The sequence below is a fragment of the Numenius arquata genome, chromosome 3 (assembly GCF_964106895.1).
Source record: "Numenius arquata chromosome 3, bNumArq3.hap1.1, whole genome shotgun sequence".
Classification (NCBI taxonomy): domain Eukaryota; kingdom Metazoa; phylum Chordata; class Aves; order Charadriiformes; family Scolopacidae; genus Numenius; species Numenius arquata.
This window is the reverse complement of record NC_133578.1, coordinates 19,257,194-19,275,921: the sequence shown is the minus strand read 5'-3', so window position 1 is coordinate 19,275,921 and position 18,728 is coordinate 19,257,194. Positions and strand designations below refer to the sequence as shown.

At 38.6% G+C, this 18,728-nt stretch overlaps 1 protein-coding gene across 2 annotated transcripts in view; it reads right to left on the bottom strand.

Moving 5' to 3' along the window:
- The window catches only part of PSMD14 (proteasome 26S subunit, non-ATPase 14), a 49,177-nt gene extending 42,520 nt beyond the window's left edge, over positions 1 to 6,657 (bottom strand). Inside the window, exons 1-3 of one of the 2 annotated variants that reach the window (XM_074145152.1) lie at positions 6,541 to 6,635; positions 3,009 to 3,060; positions 747 to 834 (exon numbers count right to left, since the gene is read on the bottom strand). The gene's annotated coding sequence lies outside the window, so the exon portion shown is untranslated. Of the gene's footprint in view, positions 1 to 746; positions 835 to 3,008; positions 3,061 to 6,540 lie in introns of both variants that reach the window. The other variant, XM_074145153.1, reaches the window with a different exon arrangement.
- Between the last annotated feature and the right edge of the window lie 12,071 nt (positions 6,658 to 18,728).

Genomic DNA, 18,728 nt, shown 5'->3' with positions numbered 1-18,728 from the left:
AGCTTCCATAAGCTGATGAGGTGTATTACCTACCCACATTTAAGAAATAATACCAAGTAACAACTCTTATTTCACTTTAGCAAGTGAAAAGCAGTACATATTTCTAGATAGTTAATATTTTATTCACATAATTTATTCCATTATCTAACCAAAGAGAACAGTACATCATTTATAGAAGTGTATTTTAGTGTTTTAAAGTTACGCTGATAAATAATCAGTTTGTGTAACTAATTAGTCTAATCTAACTTTAAAACAGTAACTTTCCAGGTTTTGGAAAAACAAAATCTCATTGTCTCACAGAATTGGAGGGATGTAACATTTCCCACCTATCACAGACTAGCCACTGAAATGAAGATGTTCAGATTCTCAAGACAGTAGCACAGAGAGAAAATCTAGATGCACTGGAAATTATTTCAGTAGCTCCATGGCTTGACTTTGGTTAGAGTTTTGGCAACTAATACTTTACTTTCTTATTTGTAAATGGAAGTATTTTAGTAGGTTATAGTATATTTAGACCTAAACATATTTGTTTACTCTGTATAAACATCTGAAGAATTTAAGTTAGCGATCCAAATGAAAACTAATTTTAATTTTTGTTAATCCACTGTGCCCAAATATTATTTCAGCCGTAAATTTTGCTTATGAAATAATGCTTTTGTAAACCTTAAAACAGCTTGAGCAAAATTTTTAGACCTTAATTAAGATAACTTTAGCATTTACAAATAAAGCAAATATGCATTTCTAACCTGGTGCTCAGCAAGAGATGATCACAGAACAAACTCAGCAGCAGCTCCCACTTTCTGACTATAAATATGACGCCAGTAGGTCTCTTTCCTACAGAAGGAAATAGAGAGGAGGGGAAGGGCAGAAACCCAGTAAAATTTAGAAACAGTAGCACATGTAAAAAGAAGTGTTACATTGATGACCTACAAAAGGACAAAGCACCACTGAAGAATAACCCAAAGAATGCTTGATTGTTTTTTTTTTTTTCCTTTGCTTGTATCATATAATCCCTGGAAGCAGTACATGCCGTATCTTGCCCAAATATCTGTAACACTGAAAAAAGTTTCCAGGTTTCTCAAAATGACATGGAAGAATAAAGTACTTTAATAACTCATTTAAACAATTTAAGCTAATCAATAATTTAACATGCTGTTAGAAACTGAAACTATGGTCCTATATTAGCATTTTAGAAGATTTTATCAAGCACAAAGGCAAAGAGCGGTCTGCAAGCACAGACAGTTTTCTTGTCTATTTCTGCAAGAGCAGTTGGTGTGACTGGGAAACTCAGAGACCTTTAGGTTTGCCTGAATTCAGGTTGAGAAAGGCTGCTTCACATTCAGTTTAGGAGTTAAAAGTCGTGTTATCCTCCTCCCAGAGAACACTGCCCACTAACTGCATCCCCTCAATCATTTGTAGTGCAGTGTTTTAAAAAAGATCTGTGAAATGATCTGTGGCCATGATTTGATAGACATTTTTTTCAATGTCAATGGTAACATAAGGAGCAGTGAGGAAGCTGCTGCCGCTGCTTACCAACTTGATGCTGCTTTTTCAGTACTGCCAGGACAGCCATTTGTGCAGCCCTGCAGTAAACTGATAGGCTAACAAAAATGTTGGGTTTAACCCTGTTCGCTTCTCTGAGAGGATTCACACTGCATCCCAGAAACAGTTGTCTTGGCGTAACAGAAAAAGAGGTCTCGGAAGAGCTGATTGCTTCTAACGCTAATCCAGACTCCGGAAGACATTTATGTCAAAGCACTCTTCAAGCTAAAGCTGCCCAAAGAATGTCTTTGGGTTTTCTGGTGGTGTTTTTGGGGGTTTCAGTTGTTTGGGTTTTTTTTGTTTGTGGGGTTTTTTTGTTTGTTTGTTTGTTGTTTTTGTTTTTTCTTTTTTTTAAGTAACTGAGATGATTTAACAGATACCCTTCTGAACCTTATCTCAAGGAAGCTGTCCTGGTTTTGGCTAGGATAGAGTTATTCTTCTTACTAGTAGCCGATATAGTGCTGTTTGGATTTAGGATGAGAATAATATAACACACTTAATATTTTAGTTGTTACTAAGCAGGCCAGTATGAGAAGTCAGCAGCTTCTGGCCAACAAGAATAAGAGGAGAACCCAAGAAGCTGGGAGGGGACATAGCCAGGACAGATGACCCAAAGTTGCCACAGGGATATTCCATATCATATGATATCATGCTCAGCATATAAACTGGGAGAGCTGGATGGGACAGACAGGTAGAAATTGCTGCTTGGGAACTGGCTGAGCATCGATTACCAGGTGGTGAGCAATTGCATTGTGCATCCCTTATTTTGCATATTCTTTTATTATTTCCTCTTCCATTGTTGTCCTATTAAACTGTCTTTATCTCAACTCTCAATTTTTCCTTATTTCTCCTATTCTTCTTCCTATCCCACTGAGGAGGATGGAAAAGTGAGCAAGCAGCTGCATGGTCCTAGTTGCTGGCTGAGGTTAAACCGTGACAGAAGTACAAGAGCAAAGGAAGATGTCTTAATCTTCCTGGAAAGTTAGCAGAGAAAGAACGAGTTTCTCAGTGCTGACATGTTGGGTGGAATTCCACTCACAAGTCAATAGAAGAGTTGCTACATTTCTGCCAGCTTTGCACAAGGAAATGATCCAGGGGAGATAAGGTGAGACAGGATCACAACAGCCAGCAGTTACATTAGCACAGGCTGCAACAGAACTGCAACCAGCTCTCAAGTGGGCTTCAGAGCTACAACTTAATTCACTTTTAGCCGTTCGGGTATCTTGCTTTCCCTTCACCACTTCCCTCAAGGATATTAAAGAAACAGATCTCTGTGAGCTTTGTTGGTTTCCACAGCACATGGTAACCTATAGTTGTGAATTTTTCCCCTCTCTTCTGCAAAGTACAAAAGGCTAGTTTTGATTCTGCACTTACCTGTTTTTTCCCTATATACATACACATATATACTTACAGATACATATAAAAAAACAGAGAAAAATAAACAAACAGTTCACAGTAAATCTCACCTCCTTTCCTTCCGAAGTCAGCAAAAAGTACTTTGGTAATATTTCCTTGTGTCTGCAAGGAAGAGTTAACAATCTCTGTTTAAAGTGAGGCTTTAGGAAAGTGAGTACATGCATCATATCCGTATCAGAAAATCGCAGCCGGCCAGTTAAAATCATCATGAATTTGTATTTTAGGGCACTGCAGGATTTGGATGACATACACTCACAGAAATCAATATGATCACCGATGGCCTTAAAAAAGTTAAGTAACTTCTCTGCTTGTGTATGTCCATGATTGAAATGCATCAGCCAAAAAACCTTGGTCATAAGATGGTATTCAAAAAACCCAAACCTCCATCATTGCCATTTTCTTTTAACTGTCCTGGCCTCAAAGTGGAAAAGTCTATGGTTATTAATAATGCAGTGGAAGTATACACGGAGCACCTCAAAACTGATATGAAAACATAATTTTTTTTAAAAACACATGTCTAGTATTTATGCATAATACTACTGTTAGGCAACTGTAGTAATTGGCAAGAGTTGTACATTTGGAGAGCTCTGGTTCACCATTCAGTTGTTGGTTATTATTTTCAAGACACTTAAATGTTGACTTGAATGCTGACTTTTAATAAACATTTTTCCTTAGGTAACATAGGGATGAAATTATATAAATGCATTATGCACAAATGTATATATAGGTATAAATCAATAGCTACTGTGCTTATACTTGGCATGTTTCAGCAGGTATTTTGAAATCAACTTGAAACAGTCTTAAATTACTGTATCTCTTTGCATGAGACACTTGAGTTTCACGCTACAGTGCACTATTTTGATCCAGCATTAACACTCCATGATGCAATCCCTCAATAAAAGAGGGTTCTCCTGGACTGACAACTTTTGAGTTGGCAAAAAAAAAAAAAAAAAAAGTCAAAATCAGCTTCAACAGACATGGAAGAAAAAACACTTGTTACTTGTTACTAAACTGCCCTATTAGTGGGGAGAATATCAGGCCAGACTCAGGTGACAGCAGTTTACTCCAAACTTTGCAGTTTGTACGCTGAGTGACTTCATGAAAATCTTTTCATCTCTGGGAACTCAGTTTCTCCACCTGAGACTACATACTAAGCTTTGTATAAGCACTTTGTTGAGAAGTTCCACATAGCGGATCGATTAACAATTTTATTAACAGCAACTAGAAACATGGATTAAGGTTTTTGCTGCAACTATAACAATTTCAACTTCACTAGGGATGATAAACAGCTACAAATGTAAATTAGTTGAGGAACTGCATTTTGCAGAGAAACATCATTTCACCAAAAAAACCCAAAAACTCACTGCAGGTGAAGTCAGCAAATACAGAATGAAAGAAACTTGAACCAGAACAGAGACTCCACATGTGACAATGGGGCGGAGGGAAGTCTATCTTCCTATACATTTTGTATGAAAAGAGAAAAACATAAAAAAAGATCACCACCAAGTCTCAGTAATCTGTTCATTAAAACTACAGATTAACCATGCTGTGAATGAATGCAGTCTCAGTAGTGCAAGGTCACAGCTACATGAGTATTTTGCTTCCGTGATGTATTCAGCTCTGTAAACCTAATGTTTCTGGACTGTATAGACCTGAAACTCAATAGACCTGAGCTGGACTAGAAAGTAGGCAGGTTAAGCTTCGCAGGCTCTGCTTTCTGATCTCCAGAAACACAGTAAATCTAATTCTACTACATTCATTGCTGAACTGGGATTACTAAAGCAATCCAGACACAAGCAGACTACTCTAAAGCTACTTAAGTATATCCACACCAAACTTACAGGTAAGGGAAGATTCATTAACAAATCACACCACTGCAGAAACCCACAAAATTAATTTTAAGCTGTATATAAAAATATTAATTTCTCTGAAATCTGCAGAAGGTGGGGTAGACACACAACTACTGTGGAACTATCCCCCTGTCACCCACTCCAGCAAGTGCTCATCACAGTTTTTCTGTTTTTCAGGGTATCCTAACTACCTGTCCTTTCCCATCATCCCAGACCTTAGGAGAGAGTTGTAGCTACTATTAGTATACACTCCACAACGCCTGTCAAAACTGAATCAATTCCCAGAAAGTTTAAAAACCTATTGATATTTTGGTATTATTTAATCTTAATTTTGAAGTATGCTCTAGCTTCTCATTTTCTTAGCCAGAGATATCAAATCAATATCCCTGATGTTTTGACAGCTGATGGGTCACAAACTTCCCACTAAGCTACAGGCAAAACCTGGTTGCTCAAAGTCATGCCAAGTGATTCAGAAGCAATTGATTTGCAAACAAATTTCTGAATTTCTTCACAAACACAAATCTTTTCCTTGTTTCCATAACACAAATTCACAAACAGTGCTCTTCTCAGCAGAATCTTCTTCCAAGTGTACTCCCCATATCCAAGGCATAGAGTACACCTTGGGCTCACAGGGGGTAAAAGCTTTAAGATTAATACAAACCTCTCAGACTTTTCAGTTTGCCTAGGACCGTTTCAGCTATGTACAGCTTTCAAATACATTTGCATAAAACTTTTTTTAAAAGTCATTCTCAATCCTTGGGTTTTATCCTGGTTTTCTACAGCATACCGGAAACAAGTACAACTTTAAGAGATGACATCAGCACACACTCAGATTTGTCAACTGTTTACAAGTATCCCACTGTATCACATAAACTTTTTGAGAAAACGATTTTTAAGTCTGCTGCACACTAGAAACAGCACCGTTAGTTTCGATTATCACTCCTTTTCTACTTAATTCTGCTTCATCTTTCCTTACACAGATTAAAGATTTCTTCTCCTTCACGTATCCCAGCCAGCGCTTTGCCCTCGCTTCCCTCCCACTCCATAATAAACTCGAGCCGCGCACTGCTGGGGATCGCCGCAACGCTTCACTTCAGAAGCGGCAGCAGCGTTTCAGTCCCCGAAGTCCCTCCGATGGGAAACAGACTGCTGCTGCCCCCAGAATAAACTGACGCTGCGAGGCACCGCCTGCGACACTCAGCGTCCCGAGACACGGGACGGGAAGCGGCCCCAACCCAGGCGCTGCCGAAAGGAAACACGGCGGCTTCTCTCGGCCAGGAAAGTGGCAGGGCCGCTCAAGGGCCCGTGAGGCGCCGAGGCCCAGGCGGCCCGCTCCGGCGGCGGGCCACCCCCTGCACCGCTCCCCAGGGCCTGACTGCCTCCTCGCCCCGCCCGTCCGCGGCCCCGCCGCGGTCCGAAAGCGCCCAAACTTTCCTCGAGCGCAACCAACACAAAGGCGAGCAGGCACCGCCGGCCCCGCGCGCTCCCCGACCGGGCCAGTGCCCCACGGGGAGTAAACCACTCCCACGGAGCTACCAGCCCTGCCTGGGGTGGCGACGGCGCCGCTCCCGTCCCCACCACCCGCCTCGTTGCCGGGCACTCGGGCCCACTCCCGGCGGGCCCCACTCTCGCAACGCAGAGGCCGCCCCACGGCCGCAGCGAGGCCCATGGAGGCGATGCCGAGCCCCCGAGGGTCCCTGTGAGGAGGGCGCCCGTCCCGCCGGGCCCTCACCTGCGGTCGGAGCCCTCTCCGGCCGCGCCGCCTCAGCCCAGGCCGCCGTGAATCAGCCGGATTTCATTCAAACCGAGTCCGCCCAGGCCTCCGCGAGGACTTCCCGGTTCAAAGGGCAGGCGGCGGGGGCTTCCGGTCCCGCAGCCTGGGAGGGGAAGCGGGGGGCGGGGTGGGGGGTGGTTGGGAGCCATGGCAACGGCGCGTGCCGCGGGGGAGCCCGCGCTTGGCGCTGGCGCGCGGGAGCAGCTGCGGCCGTTAAACCGTCCTCCTGCCCCGGCCGTTAAACTGTCCTCTGGCCCGGCTGCTGCAGCCGTCCGACTTCCTCTGAGAGGCGGAGCAAGAAAGGAGGCCTGAGCCAGGCGTCACGGGGGCGCGTAGGCCGCAGCCAGCCGCGGCGATCTTCGTCCCTCCCGTGCAGGCCAGTCCCAGGGACGGTGAGGTCAGAGGGTGAGGTGTGGCCGGCCTGAGGCCTGCGGCCACTGAGAGACCCGATGTCTAAGTGATGCTGAGTGGAAAGTGGCACATGCTGAACTGAAGCACTTAAACTGCCTGTCTGCAAAGAGCTGTGGGTTAACTTTTTCTGTAGCGCAGAATCAAATTGCAGCAGAGTGGCACCTGTGCTCAGGTAGCTAAACAATAGGATGGTATAAGAATCAACAAATGTGTCATAAAATCAATAAAAGAATCATTACTGTCATAGGAACAGTACTACATGTACCCCTCTCAGCATTACAGAAAATAAGGGGATTTAAAGAAGAGTCATAAGAATGGTCATATGTATACAAACAGCATAAGCAAAAATGAAAAAAGTGAGAATTCTTGCCATACAAAGACGACAAATAGGAGATAATCAGATAAAAGCATGCATGCTGATGAACGATGCAGAGAAGCAAACTAGAATTTCTGTTATCCTTATGTTAGCACAGGAGCAAAAACTCTTTTGCAAATTAAAAAAGGAAAATACAAGGCTGAGGAAATACTTTTTCAGACAATATGTGAACATGTGCCTCAGCGAGTTTGCTGACAACACCAAGCTGTGTGGTGCGGGTGACATGCTGAAGGGACCTTGACCAAGTCCAGAGGGACCTTGACAGGCTTGAGAGATGAGCCTGTGTGGACCTCATGAAGTTCAACAAGGCCAAGTGCAAGGTCCTGCACGTGGGTAAGGGCAATCCCAAGGACAAATATAGACTGGGCAGAGAATGGGTTGAGAGCAGCCGTGAGGAGAAGGACTTGGGGGTGTTGGTTGATGAGAAGCTCAACATGAGCCAGCCAATGTGTGCTCACAGCCCAGAAAGCCAACTGTATCCTGGGCTGCATCATAAGAAGAGTGGCCAGCATGTCAAGGGAAGTGATTCTGCCCCTCTACTCTGCTGTGGTGAGACCCCACCTGGAGTACTGTGTCCAGCTCTGGGGCTCTAATGTGGACCTGTTGGAGTGAGTCCAGAGGAGGGCCACAAAGATGATCAGAGGGCTGGAGCACCTCTCCTATGAAGACAGGCTGAGAGAGTTGGGGTTGTTCAGCCTGAAGAAGAGAAGGCTCCAGGGAGACTTTATAGCGGCCTTCCGGTATGTAAAGGGGGCCTACAGGAAAGATGGGGAGGGACTCTTTCTCAGGGAGTGTAGTGATAGGACGAGGGGTAACAGTTTTAAACTGAAAGAGGAGAGATTTAGATTAGATATTAGGAAGAAATTCTTTACTGTGAGGGTGGTGAGACACTGGAACAGGTTGCCCAGGGAAGTTGTTGATGTCCCATCCCTAGAGATGTTCAAGGCTAGGCTGGATGGGGCTTTGAGCAACCTGGTCTAGTGGGAGGTGCCCCTGCCCATAACAGGAGGGTTGGAATCAGGTCCCTTCCAACCCAAACCATTCTATGATTGTATGATTCTAACTCAGTGCCTCAGAAACTTACTATGGCTAAAACAGTACAACTTTTTAGGTGTTCATTTATATCTATAAAATATTACAAATAATCTAGAAAGCATTGGACAAGTTAAGAACCTACAAAAGCAATTTATTAGGACTGTATAAAGTTTCTACCATGAATGACCAAGAAGAGCATTATGGTTTGTTTTTGAAAACTCCCTTAAGGATCGAGAATGTAGTATTAGAAGATGGTCAGCATTTTCTGCTCACAGACAACTATGTGGAAACAGGTGAAAAGGTACTATTATAAATTATACTGAAATCACTTCAGACAGACATACTCACCCCTTCCATGACACTTTGGCGGACTCAAATGTTTTAGTTTTTTATACTGTGATGTGTAAACTGAATCAAAAGAAAGAGAAATTGAATTACCAAGATACCTACTATTCTGCTTTTTAAAAGGGGCAATCTTTTGAAAAACAGCATTCCTATAATTGTCTCTTCCATCCCTTTTCAGATCTTTACTAGGCTGAGGAAATCACAAGAGTTAAAGCTTCCAAAAGATTTTTAAAAAGCTAAAGGCTTAAAATGTAGTTTATATTGTCAGACATTTCTTCTTCATGTTACTAATGCAAAACCTATTAGTGCAGTTTATTGCTGCACCCACAGCCACATTATTCAGAAAAAAAAAGTAAAGATGTATGTCTGTCTGTATGTGTGTGTATGTTTATCTCTGTGTTTGTCTCATACAAAAGAAAACTTGCACCTTTCTTCAAACAGGCTGTTATGTTCTATCCTGTTTTAACCTGGCAAAACTTAGCTCCTACAGTCTTGAGACTGTATTTTGAGACATTTACATATTTTAATGTTCTCAGAAGTCATTAAAATAATTACATGGTCAAAGGTCCTTTTCTTTTGAGACTGCATTAATGAGCTTAAGTATTAATTCAGTGATCTGAAATGCACTATATATTTTACTGATTTGTACTGTGGTTTTGAGAGCAATTCTTTTTTATTCCTCCGTGTTCACTGGAATTCTGACACATTAATGAGAAATTCTCATTATATTTTGATTCTCACTCTGCAGTCATGTGTCTTCAAGGAACTCCAAACTTCTGAGAAAAGAAAGAAACAAAAATATTTATGAAAAGTCAGCATTCCTCTGGGTTAATGTGTATAATAAGAAAAAGCAACATAGTTAGGTCCTAGTAATTTACCTATACGCACTCACTTAAATGAGCTATGTCATTTTAAGCCATGTGAAGATTTGGCCCTTCTCCTTCAAAATACAAAGTGAAACAGACTTTCATTGTTATTCCTAATTACATTTCAAGTCATAGTATTGACTTTTTTAATATATACATTTATTGAAATTTTATAAATAAATATAGTTACAGAAGAAGAAAAAGGGAGAAAATAAGAGAAATATTTACATTAGAAAGTATAGTGAATTAATTGGATATATAGAGGCAGTATCATAGTTGGTACTTATGACAGATGGTATTTTATATTTTGATATAAAAAAGATATATTCTTAATCGTGTATGTCAAAGAAAAGAGACCATATGTTGTTAAACACTTCCAAATTGTCATTTAATCTGAAGGGCACTCTCTTGCATGTTACTGAATCCTTCATTGTTTTCATCTAACCAGCGCTAATCCATAAAAGATTTTTATTTGTTGTTTTGCTGAAATGCAGTGCTGAATGAAAGTGTTCAAGATTTGTTCCCTTTTTTTTTATTTGGATGGCTGTCATAAGTGATAAAAGCTTCTTTTGATTGGACCCTTACCACCTTCAGTTTTCCCCATATTAACCTATCCTTGCTTGTAGTAAAACGATCAACAGGGATCAGACTTGCTAAGAGATCAGACCACTTTTTCCTAACTCCTAGCTTACCTGGTATATTTTTTTCCTGCAAGTCTGTTTGAGGTTGGGTTAAAGCAACAATATTCCTGCAGCTCTGTAAGTAATGAGTTTAATTTTATAAGCTGAGTGGCGAAATTGGAGAGTTGTATGTAAAAGACAAGGAATATACTGAGTGATTGGCCACAATTTTCTTGCAAATCGTATATATGAGTCCAACAGGATGCTGTTTGTGCCAGGACAGGAGGAAGTCTCCAGGACTTTGTTATAGTATTTAAAAAAAAAAACCAACAAAAAACCAACAGATGATACAGTTTTAGAAAGCCTGGGATTAGAGTACGTGCTGCAGTGTGGATTGGACAAAACATTAGAGTTGTGGACAGTTATATTTTCTATGTTCAAGCCTGTAGAACAGAGCACAGGGAATTAATATGCATTGGGGAGTACAAGAGATGATATCATTCTTGTGAGGGAATAACAGAGTCAGAAGCAGCACACTGTTGATTTTTAAATTTTTTTTTTTTGCTTAGAACTATGTTTGGTAGTCAAACACTGAAAAAGTAACACAGAGGAGTAGTAATTTCTTAAGCTGCAGCCTTTTACCCTGGGAATGGACTGGAGCTCTGTCTTGGCAAACCTGTGTATGGGAAAACGGTTTTTTCTGTCATACTTGGCAAGCACTCAAAACAGTTAGAAGTGCTTACGATAACCTCTGTGACAGCCCCAGCAGCTTGTAAAATGCCTGATCGACTCTTTGCTGCATCCAGATTAATAACAGATCTTGTCACAGACAATGGATAAAATTTTACAAGATGAGTTAAAGATAGTATATAAAAGTAAGATTACTTTTTTTTAAGTTTTCTCAACAATTCTACAGTTAGCTGCAGAAGGCTGTTAGAGATTTGAAAGAGGCTTCATTAACCATGAAGCATATGATTATTGAAAACATGCAAACAAAACTATTTTCATCTCTTCCAAAACATAGACCTGTCCATTAAAGTATGACAAGTATAAACTCAGATTAATTTGGGTGAGAAGCATGATAACAATATATTTGGATGTAATCCATCCCAGCTTAGAAGGCAGGGAATATTAAGGAAGCAAACTTTCCCTACAGTGAGCCATAATATCTCCCTACACAACTGGAGCCAAAACATCTTGTTTATGTTGAAAGTTTCAGTATCCACCAGCCAATACAAGTTTCATATATAGTCCTAAAGGAAACTGGACTTTTGTCTTTTTATGTCTATTTAAAGTGATGGCTGAGTTGTGAGAACTATCTACAAACCATCTGGAGAAGATAAGGCCAAGAAAAAATCAGTCTTGCTGGAAATGCTTGTGTTGGGGGTGTCTGTGGAAAATTTTTATGAGGAAACAGAGAAGTGGGTTTGTGTCCCTGGCAATTTCAAAGGTGCTACTCCGTGAGAGACAGATTATTTAAATAACTGTCTAGAAGACTGTAAATTGAAGACTGTAAATTAAGAGGAAGGTGGTATGTAAAGTGGACATACTGAGGTTTTTTTCTGGATTACTGTGGGATGGAACTATGTTCCACCTAATTCTTATTTTTTTCTTTATTCAGTGGGAGTTTTTCCCCTTATTTGTGACACAATAAAAATAAATTTTACACTTCCTTTAGTACTTAAGATATTTCTCTTGTTGGACTGAAACATTCCTTTACAAAAGTGCTGTGTAACTGGTATAATGATTTTCACCAGTGTCAGGTAGTGAGAGTAAAGAAATGAAGACAATTTCACTCACTTCTGTGGCTATGTCTGTGTTAGGAAGTAGTATACAGACTACTAGGAACAAATCTGTAGGGCTAAACAGGCAAACACACTGTATTCTTTCCGGCATTTTTTACTTTGGATAGCTCTAATTGAGTCCCATAGGGTGAATGCCCATTTACAACCAAAGTGTGTTAAACACGTTCCTGGTCTGCAGTTTTTCATATGAAAGAATCCACTTCCAGAGCTCCCAGACAGCATCACGGGGCAAACCAAAGCACCGAAGTGCACCAGAACAGAGTTTTGCTTTAAAGGCACACTCCAAACTTAAACATTCATGGAGATGCAGGATATGTGTCAGATTTTTTTTTTTTTTTTTTTTTTTTGTGGCAAGAATTAACCCACAGTATGGAAAGAAGACATGGCAGAAAGCTGGAGAAGAGTGAAATGAAACTGAAGAAGGTGAAGTCCTCCACATTGCTACACATGGCATGCCCAAAGCACTGGGTATATACAATATGTTCTATGGGGAGCCTGAGGGACCTGTAAACTGCTAGATAAAACCCATTCACTGAATATTTTGATCCTCACAAGAATGTCACTTGGGAAAGGCACATTTTTTACAAGAAACCAGCTGCCAGATGAGACCATTGACCATTGTTAAGATCTTTAAAATAAAGCCAAGTAATGTGAATTGGAGCAGTTAACAGATGGATGAATTACTTGTGATATAAGTGATAACCAAGTCAAAGCAAGGTGAGAAAAGGACTTGACATTGCAAAGAACAGCGGATATTTGCAGGGCTAGTAAAGACTGCTTCCCAAATAAAAGTGTTAGCTAGTGGTGAAAGAACTGGAGTGTATCTAATTAAAAATGCATACCAAAGCATAAAGAGAGAATACAAGGGTAAACAAATGGCAGAGACCAGACTTGTTTTCAATAGATGTAAAATCAATCACAACATGGTGAAAAGGTCCCACACAAGAGGTTCAGTGTCCTGTATACAATGAAAGCAGCCATTTTGCAGAAAATAGATTGCTTTCAACTCAACTTGTAAAGATATGCTAAAGAAAAGCTATCCACGACTATACTGCTGGAGGACATAATGGTGACAACAGTGAAAGTAATTATAATGACATATTAAAGGGATAGTGGGGATGATACTATTCAATAAAAACAGATTTTCTGCTCAGCCAGAACTTTTTCCTTTGAAATTACCTCACAAACAGGGATGCCATTTATAGATTTTGGAAATTCTCTGATAAAACAAAAGTAATGAAGAATTGCTACATAGCTTCATTCCACAGTGCTCTCCATAAATGAATTAAATCCGTAAAGTTCACATTACTCTAATAATCACAGTGGTATAGCAGAGAGTAAGGTATTTTCAGTCCTGGTGCCTCTACAGAGCAATGTTCTATTCGTCATTTGTGATTACACTGTTACCTACAAAGTGAAAGAACCTGTACTTTCTATTTGAATAGAAACTGGAGCTAAATACAAAATAACATATCTAACTTACACATGAAATTCGTGACTTCCACATAGACTTTCTCTTCAGAGTTATGCAAACTACTGGTCAGGTCATGTTGACTCTTCTCTTTAGGAGGGTTTCAGTTCCTGCAGTTCACCGAGATACACCCCATGGCATTTTTCCCCTTCACTGCCCTGACTCTTTCTTCCATGTCCTACTTAGTAGATATTCTCTGCTATGCTTACAAACACTAAAGCATGATGGATCTTTACTGTGTTTGGAAATTTTCTGAGATAATACAAATTATAAACAGTTAGCTGGATAAATTTAGATATGTCTCCTCGGTTTGTTTAGAAAATAGCTATTAATTAAACATATACATCATATTTCAGTCAGTTCAGCTTTTTGTAATATGAGGCACTAGTAGAAGGAAAAGAAAAATAACATACAGCATAATTGTTTCCTAACTATGCACAATTTGTACAGTTGTGATCATGTCTTGTTCTCTGTGTTGATCACAGTAAAAATAGTACAAGTACATAAGAAAAGATTTGTTTCGTTCTTGTAGTACCTGAATTGTCAGAAATACCATTTTTTCAGGATTTTATTCTGCTGAATAGGCAAGCTCCTTACAAACATTGATAGAAATGTAATTGGAATAGGCAGAGTACTTACAATTGGCAATAAACTATTCAGGTAAAGCAAGATGTTTATTTTAGTTGTATTGGCTATGTGCCATAAATAAACACAGTAGCAATTTATCTCTTCTCACTAGCTATCTTGAATCAGTTGATTAAAGGCTGTACACTGACTTTAATTACATGTTGTAACAGTTGGTATTTGGAGGCCTGAATATTTGGGACCATGTGGTGGCAGTTTGAATCTCCATTGTAGAAACGATCTAAAGAAACTCTTAATACTGCCCAGATTTCTATTTTCAGCCATTTTTTTTCCATTTATATGATTCCAGAATTTTTCTTCATTTAGGGAGTCCTAATTCTTTTAGTTTGAACTACTACACATGTTTTTTGGTTTTTTTTTTATCCTATTCCAGGTCCAGAGTTCAGTCCAAGCATCAATTGAACCTAAGCCTTTTCTCTGCAAAGGTAGGAGGTGGAAAATATGATCTATTTTAGATATCTTTTGCTAAGATAATTGAACAGTAAGACATGTTTATCCCTTGCAGAAAAGGTAGATGCGAATATTACACTTGCACATAATATTTTTAATAAAAAAATGTGCATATTTGTCTTTTGAGTTCCTGAGAACTGATAAGGCATCTCTCAGTATCAGGTACTTAAGGCATCATTGATCTGTTCTGTGAATAGTTGATGTTAATTTTAAATTAAATTAAATTTTATTTAGTTTAAACTTTATTTTATGGTTTTATTTCAGATTTAGTTCCTCTGCTAAAAGTTCCTTTCCTAAAAAGGAAATTAGGTGTGTCTTGACCTACAGTGACTAACGGATAAATTATAAGAGCTAACCAAATAAAAAACCTGTGTTGCCTAAGTCACTGGGCAGCTCTGACTGGGCTAATGAACACAGACTAAAGATAAGGGACTCCCTTGGTTACTCTTGCTGTTAAAGCGTTAGTCATCACTGCACCGTCTAAATGACTATATTTTGTTTCACTGGTAAAAATGAGTCTAGATCCAGTTAAGCAGAATGTTTGAAAAGTAAAGTAAATACAAAAGCTTGTATAATTAAATAAATGAAAAATTAAGTTTTCATTAAGTTTTTAAAAATGTTGTATGGCCAGTATCTAAGTTGCTGAGTTGTTAAAATGTGATATAGTACATAATCTATAATGTGGTTTGGAGCCTTTATGAGATAATGGATTTGAATTAATCTAGTAGCAAAACATCTTAACTTGTGTTGAGACTACAGATTTTTCAATCTACCTGATAAAAACAATGTAACATGTTTAATAGCCCGGAGACCTTCATGCACATACTTCATGATGTAAATGGCCAGTTATTGAAGTCCAAGGAAAGACTTCAGTATCTGCTACCTAGCTTTATTAATATTCAGACTTTGTTGATACTAGCCCAAACCTTAAAGTTCGCTTTGTCTCGTTTTATTTCAACAAACTATTTATGTCAGTATACGGTAATACTTTTCATAAAAGTAGTCATGAAGTCGTAAAAAATGTCACTGGGCTCCTTTAGATATGTTGTACATGTTGATTATACTGACTGTTGTTCTTAATCGCCTTTCACAGATTGCTTTAGAAGCAGAGTTTGAGGACGAAAAATTAGTGCACAGACACTTTTTTTCCACAGTCCACAGATCGCAAAAAGCTTTGAAAATGCTTTAGAGTCTGAGTAGTTTTCATATATAGGTCATGAAATTACAATGTTTAAAATATCTGAAATATACATAGTATGATGATTCATATGGCATGTGTGCAATAGGGAATTTGAGGTGGAATAAATGCAATTGTTAGTCTCAAGAATCTTTTTCTTACAGTAATTATACTCCCTAGAAACTACTTCATGGCATCAGAGCCTTGTAATAGTATTTTTGTGTATTCTAGGAGCTTGGGGGTTTTGACTACTGTTTGTATACTTAAAACTCCCACTGCCTTGGCCTTTCTGTAGAATCCTTCTCAGTGTTTGTCCAACAAGCTAATATAATTATTTGCTCCTTTCAGTTTAGTGTTATGCTCAGTGTTGGGAAGAAGTTTCCCTTCTCCACAAAACCTGGATATAGAAATTAATTAAATGACCTAAAAAATAAGCTTAAGCAAGAACGATAATCTCATCTAGCTAACAATTACCGTTTGTATTCAACATCCTTCACTTGCTGTTTTGAGCAACTGTGGGTAGCCTCTAAAAATCATCAGTCCTTTGTTCCATATTCCTTTATGAGCACAGATGCTTACAACTTCTATTGAGTGACTGTAAATAACATCATTTTTAATTAGAAATGCGCTGATTTAAAACTGCCTGCTCATCTTAGCTCCATCTTTCAGGTAACTGGAGCTGCTAATTACTTTCAAAAACCCAGGTCAAACGGTCACTATCTGAATTCATTAACCACTCAGCAAAGTATGTCTCTCTCTCTCTAAAAAACAGGAAAACTTTACAAATATTTTTAAAGGTCAAATTTTGTGCTCTACTTAACCTATTGACTTTGTCCTTTGTAATAGATCTAGGATTCTATAATAGTAGTAATACAGCAATAGTTAATATTCTTTAAATGAGCAGTGGGTAAACTAGCTCTGTTCTTTTGTAATGGAAGAAAGCAAAATGTATTCTTAATGGTATTCATAAGTGGTAACCTTAAGGATCTCCATCCCACTGAAAAACATTCAAAACCAGTTCATTCAGATTTTTTCCATACAACTTTTTATGGTTTTGTTTCTCAAGTAAGAGAAAAATAATCCCCAGTAGCGATCATCACACATAGACTACCAAATAATCTGTTAAAATAATCATCAAAATTGGATACAGAGCCCAGGTCTTTTAAACCATGTCTTCTGACCCCCTGCATGGGACACATTTTTTAAATAACTGTTTTCCAGTTTTAATTTTTGAGAAAACAATTTGAAGCTATTGTAACTTTTTATCTTGCTGATAGTATGGATGTTATCCAATCTAGATCTGCACTTTTGTGTGACTGATGTTGTTATACACACAAATACTTAAGTGACAAAGAATTTTGTAAATGCAAACCACCCTTACTGTCTTGAAGCCTGAGAATAGGCTGCCCACTGTGTGAAAAGTAATCATGCTTATAATTATTTGAAAATACCTGATATTTCAGGTAGTTTTCAAACAACCACTAGACTTAAAGTTGGTGAGCTATTTATGATATAAACATGGTGTAGGCCTTTTAATTTTATGGTACTTCTTTCAGCTCTTCTTTATTTCCTGAACATTTGTTAAATTTTCTTCACTGCTTACCAGTAAAATTCTAGCTAGTTTTGATACTTCCCTTGTAATTTAAAACTGGCTTCAGATATACTTGACAGATGTGGATTATATTCATGTCGTGAATGGAGTAAGGTTTTTCTTACTCTACTTATCTGTTGTTATAATTATGTGCCGTTATAATGTAGGTAAGTTTTGTTCCTTGTTGCTTCTAGCATTATGTTTTACTATACATATATAAAAATCTTAAATAATATGAAGTCTTTCTTATGACAGAGAAAGCAGCTATCCCTTATATATTTTGAATGAAGTGGTATTTTTAAGGGGGCAGAATCCACTCTGTCTAAATTTGGGCATAGAGATCTATTGCCTCTTTAGGTTTTTGTCATTTTGCCAGTTGAATAAGCAGGGTGCTTTTTTTGTAGAAGCAGCTAAGCATGCTAAATGTGCTGTTTCATAAAGCTTACTAAAGAACGATGGTTTTATTTTATTTTATGTTGGCTGATGCCAGTAGGAGGGGAGGGCATGTATTATTATGCAGTATTGCACACAAATTTATTTCATGTTTGCATGGAGTGTATATTTCTTTAGAAAAAATGGTTAAGATAGATCTTCAAACACAAGGAAATACTGTGAATATTTCTGTCTTTCCCTTTTAAGAGTTACAGACTTGTTCTATATGACCCAAGCCATCCTGGCATAAACCATTCTACAATGCCCAAGGAATAAGACCAGTCTTATTGGTATTATTTGGTCTTATTGGTCTATATTTGGTCAATATAGGTCTTTAAAGCTCAGAAATTCCAGAGTAGCATTATCAGCTCAGTTGGCAGTTCTCTTATTTTAGATCAGAACTGCCACTACCTTTAGGAACAGCGTATAATACATGTCCTAGTCATCAGAATTCTGTGGTATTTTGTGTAATAGCTGAATGCTAAATTCTCCTTTAGTTAATTCTTCATCTAATTCGTGACATATTGCAGTCAATGGAAATCCTATTACTAGTATCAACTAATAGCAGGAAGATCTTTTTGGATACAATTTCCTTTTCATACGTTAAACTATTGCAGATAATGGCTATTAGACAGGTGTGCCTCAATATAGACAAAACCATTCCTCTATAGTGCAGTAGGTAAAAAAGTGATGAACTTCATCTTTGATTTGGAAGAAAAAAGGTTAGATCACAAGTTCATTAGTATTTATTACCATTGATATTAAATATCTGTGCTAGCTGCATGCGTTTGTTCTGCAAATGTGGTGGAAAATAAGGCCATGCATATTCCTACAACAAAGCTGTTCATTGTATAATTTAGTTTTCAGCTGAGTCTGAACTTACCGCAGGTGAAAATAAGATGATCCAGATCTGTCAGCACTG